Raw genomic sequence first — 5418 nt, forward strand, 5'->3', positions numbered from 1 at the left:
TCTTTCCCTCATTCACACATGTCCAGCTATACTGGCCTCCTTGCTGGTTTCAGAACATGCCTTAGGGACATGGCCCCTGCTGTTCCCTCTCCCCCCACTTATCCTCACCTTGACCTCATTCCTTCAGGTTCTTGCTGTAGGCCTTTCTTGACTACTCCATTTAAAATACACAACATCCCCTCCCTGAGTGCTCCATAAACCTCTTCTTTGCCCTATTTTTCTACACAGTATTTCTAACACGCTTTATATTCCAGGTATGTGCTTATTTCACTTGCCACCTGCCTCCCACACTGGAATGAAAATTTTAAGAGGGTGGGGACTTTCACCTGTTTTGTTCAAAGCTGTACCCCTAAGTGTCTGGAACACAGGCACATGGGAAGCTCTCAATCTGCTCTCAATGGACAAAAGATCAGTAAGGCAGAAGGTGATAAAGGGACTTCCAGCACAGAAGCACAGAGGTGAGTAAAGGTGAACTCAGGAGATGAGGAGATCTGGACCTGGCCGGGACCTGCCACTGACCCCCTGTGTGATCCCTGCCCTTCCTTCCCCTCTCTAGACTGTGTCATCCTTCATGAAGCCAGGGTTGAACTTGATGACCGTGAAGGCTCTTCCAGCACCAGCTTTCTCAGATGTGGATCCTAAGCTGGGAAAGGAGCTGGTTTGGTGATGCCTGGGGCCTGAGGCTCCCAGAAGTACTGGAGGCTGGACCACAGGGGAGAGAAAAGGCGAGGCTATAGCTGAGCACGCAAGGACTTGCCTGTAAGAGGAAGACCTGGGCTCACCTTTGTCCCCTAAAGGCTTCTGACTTCTCTCTCTCCTTCCTGCCCTCCCCGCTACACCCCACTCCAAGCAGGCTTTCTAGTAAAACCTGAGTGGCAGGAAAATAACTTTTCGGCCACTCCTGCAGTTTCCAGCTCAGGCATCTTCTGGTTTGCAGCTCTTCAATCTTCCTCTGTGGCAACCCTGGAAGCTGCTTCTCCGGTATCTCCGGTATCTATTGCACTTGATGGACATCCCTGCCTTCCCTGGTGGAGAGGCTGGCCTGGGAGCACACACACCCACGCTTGCTCCACTTGCTGGCTGGGGGACCCTTGCTCTGAGCTTCAGCTGCTCATCTGTGAAATGCAGAGGGTTAAATGAGATAGTGGATGAGGCTTGTTTAGCACCATGTCTAGTAAACAGTAGGCTTTGAAGGTTTGCCTCCTTTGCCTTCTCCCCAGGGAGACTCACAGCCCTGGCCTGTTCACCCCTGCATCCATGCCTAGGCCAGTTAGTTGTGTGCTCATGTGGCATAGCATTGAATCGTACCCATCACTCTGTTCCTGTACCTGTCTTCCCATCAGATGGGAGTTTCCTGGGAACAGGAGCCGTGTCCCCCTAAATCTGGGGCTTTCTGAGGTCAGAGGTTGTAACTCCCTGGGAGGTTGGGGTGGTAGCCAAGGCCCTCCCCAGCACACTGACCCAATTGGGACCCCAGAGACCAAGACTCGCGTTGACTCTGCATTGTGGCTTGGTTTGATGCAGAGAGTAAGCAGGGAGGCAAATTTTAGGGAAGAAGGAAGAGGCACTGTTTGATGCTCTGCACCAGACAGACCCATCTGGCTGCCTGGAGCAGTTAGACAGCTTAATGACAGTCAAACAGTGCACAAATACAAAGAAGAGATGAGGTTAGAAAAGGGCCACACTGGGGCTGAGCAGGGCTCCAGCAAGGCAATTAACTCCTCTTGGTGAAAACCTCTTCTCCAGGATCAGGTGATGCCAATCCTCTGTATAGTACTCCTATGTTGCCCAGAATGTGATGTCCCAGGGAGCCCCAGGGGAGGGCATCCTGCCAGTTGGAGGAGAGGACACTGAACAGCTCCTTTTCTCTGCTACTGATAAACTTTCCTGGCTTTGCCCCACTTTTTGCACCAGGGGCAGAACTGTGACTGTCCCTCCACAGGGATCAGATTCACAAACAAAAGCCAGCGATGGGGAATGAAATTGGGAACCAGCAACCTCATAGACCAAGGAGGGGAAGCCAGAGGAAGACATAAGGAAGGCAACCAGGGCACATCAGACAGGCCAACCCAGGAGGTCGGAGAGGAAGAATCAGCCTCTTGGCCCTTTCTTGGTCTTCTCTCCCTTCTTGGAGCAGTAGGCAGGCATAAAAGACAAGTGAGGCACGGAGGTCAGGTTCAGGAGGCCATGGAGGAGGAGAGTGAGGATTCTGGGCCTGTGGGAAGGTGGCCAGTGTGGGCTGCAGATTGTTAGATGATGTAGGCAACAGTGCGCTGAGCAGAGGAGGAGGCGTCAGGGGATGGAGAGGAAGTTAGTGGCCTCAGAGGATGGAGGTATTGCCTCTTCGGGAAACAGCCTAGTCATGGTGAGCCAAGGTGGGAACATGAGACCTCCTGGTCCAAGTCTGCCTCTCAGGACCATCTGCCCTCATCCCGTCCCTTACGAAGAGTTGTCCTCATCCATTCACATCCCCCAGGAAGTGAAATTCGTGACCCATTCCTCCTGCCCCCACAGCTAAGCAACAGTTCAAGAAGGTTGTTTCTTTTGGGGAGTTTCTAGCTCTGCAAGAGAAAGAGCTGGGGCCTCTTTGAACTGGGGATGAGCTGGCGTCAGGGCCTTTGCCTGTGTCATGGGATATGAGCTCATCCTCATTACACTGGGCGGGGGATGGGCAGTTACCCGGCCTCCTCATGTGGGCCTGTGGGGTCACTCGCACAGACACCAAGAGGATCTCCCCCGTACACATGCCTGTCTGTGCCCCAGATGGGGCAACCTGAGGGCAGAGCATGGGGCCTCTGAGCCCCTAAAAGGCTGGGGCTCCTCCAACCCCTCCCCTGCACACACACATGTCAGCTCCATGCTTCACCACATGGAGCTCACCACACCCTAGCTTTGCCCAGTGGCCAAAGACTCACACACACTGTCTTCCCTGCAAAGCTCTCATTATGCTATGAATCAGAGGGCGGGAGGTAGATCTGGCAGGTACTAGCCCCTGGAAACCCATAAGACCAGTGTGGCTACCTGGGACTGACTGTAATGAGCTGGGGAGGGGCAGATTCCTCCTGTGTGATGTCAGCAGCAGAGCACAGGGCATGGGTGCCCATGTGTGAGGATACAGGGTTGGTTCTGCATGGGGGAGGGGGATGGCAGGGGGCAGGGTGGAGAGGGCTTTCCCAGCCCCAGAAGATGGCCATCCCTGTGCTAAGGCAGAGAACATGTGAGGTCCCAGGTGGGCTCAGGGACCAGAGAGGGCATGAGCAGAGGGTAGTATTCTGGAGGCAGGAGTCCCTCCATCTGTCTTTCCAGACTAAGCTCCAGGAGCATGGCAAAATTAGCACCATAAATAGATCTATTTGGAGCTGGGAGGGAGGTGCCTGTGAGGAAAACTATGGGGAAATCAGAATGAATCTCAAAGTTAGCCCCAGAAATGAGTATTTTCCTTGATATTATTCTAGGTTGTGAAGAAGGGAGTCCAAATGATGTTCATAAAATAAGCTATTAACCAATCATTAAAAAGAAAGGCAAGTCACAGTTCAGTTTTGTTTACACACACACACACACACACACACACACACACACACAACACTAAAATGCTCAATGGTAATTTTCTCCAGGTTTTGAGATGCACTGTTCTTTCATTCCTTCGACAAATGTTTATAGAGCACTGATTATATTCGACGGTTATGACAGGTTTTGGGGACATAGTGGAAAACCCAACAGGCAAAACTCCTGCCTTTTAGAGCTTATTTTCCAATGGGAGACATGGAAAATAAATGAGTGAACAAAAGCATATAAAAGGGCCCTCAATTGTTCTTAGTGAAATGAAGCGAACCAGGGAATAACTCTCTAGATGGGTCTCAGGGAGGCTCTCTGGCAGGTCCCCACATTTACAGTGAAGCTGAAAGACACAGAGAGCCTCCAGAGGTGGGGAGCACTGGGCTTGCCCTAGTAACTGAGGACCCTCAGTGAGGGTCTTTGAACCTGAGGCAGTGGTTTGGATTGTATTCCAGGAGTGTTAGGTCATCATCAGCACTGGGGAGGGACAAGCAAGCTCTAATCCCCACTCTGAAAGCTAGCTTAAGCTATTTTTAGAGAGTAGTTTAGAGATAGTAATGGATGATCTAGTTTTGATTTTATACCTTCATGCATTTCCCCAAAACATTGTATGAAATGTTTGTTTTATCACCATAAGAAGCAATCTTTATTATTTAATTTTTATGTACTATATATTTATTTTAAATATATATATAGATTTATATATTAAAGACTTAGAATGGTCCATGCCTTGGAGTTTTGGTGAGCATGGCGTTCTTGGAAACTTCTGTAACTACAGCCTTCATCATAGGGCCTGGATAGCCTCTAGCACATGGTAGCCCCTGCAAAGCCTTCTGCTTGATGTTTTGGGCCTAAAGTTGTCAGACTCAACCCTACCCCATCACAGGACAGAGTTTATTTCCACACAGAATGGAGTTATAGATGTGTCTTGAGAGCAGATGGGCTGTGGACTAGTGGCCAAGAGAATCCTCCAACAGCCCCATCCCTTCATGAGAAGTGATTCCTCCCACCTTTACACAACATCTCCAGACTGGACATCCCAGAAAGACATATAACTTTCTATTCTGTGCCCTTGGAAATGAATCCCACAGCCTAATAAGGAGGAAAAACCCATTTTATAGGTGGAGAAACTGAGATTCAGAAGAAAAGCTTGGCTGAGGTCACAAAACAAGAGGAAAAGGGGACCTGGTTCCTGAGATGCCTCCCTCACCTCCCTGTGCCCAGGTCGCGAGTATCACAGGAGTGAATGAGCCCCCAGAGCCCTCTGGCCAGGCAGGAGCTGTGTGTCCCTGCGAAAAGGGGCCCTGAGGGGTTTTTTGCTTAAGGTTCCCATGATGAGTCAGGAAGGGGCTAGAAGAAGTTGACCAACAGGAGCGGTGAAACCAGTCCATCTCCTTCACCTTGGGAAAGAGGCCAGGCTGAGGAACAGTATAAAGGGCACCCCGGCTCCTGCTCGGCTCAGTATTCCACTAGAAGCTTCTGCAGCCATCCTCACTGTGAGTAAGGTAAGTGTTAGCTGGCAGAACCAAGGTTGGGACCAGGGGTCTCCCACAGGCCAGAACATGGCTGGGGGTGGCCAGCCAGGTGGGTGTAGGTGTCACTTGTGTGCTGGATTCAACAGGACTACTGTCCTTCTAGGAGGGCTCAGGTCACTGTGCTGAGGGCTAGGTGCCATGGTATGGAAACACAGAACAGAGAGCAATCTCCTCCTACCCCATACTTTCTTGGGACCGTATTTTAGAGAGAGAGAGACAGAGAGAGACAGAGAGACAGTGTGTGTGTGTGTGTGTGTGTGTGTGAGTGAGAGAGAGAGAGAGAGAGAGAGAGAGAGAGAGAGAGAGAGAGAGAGAGAGAGAGAGAGAG

This window comes from Lipotes vexillifer, unplaced genomic scaffold (genome assembly GCF_000442215.2).
Source record: "Lipotes vexillifer unplaced genomic scaffold, Lipotes_vexillifer_v1.1 scaffold209, whole genome shotgun sequence".
Taxonomy (NCBI): Eukaryota; Metazoa; Chordata; class Mammalia; order Artiodactyla; family Lipotidae; genus Lipotes; species Lipotes vexillifer.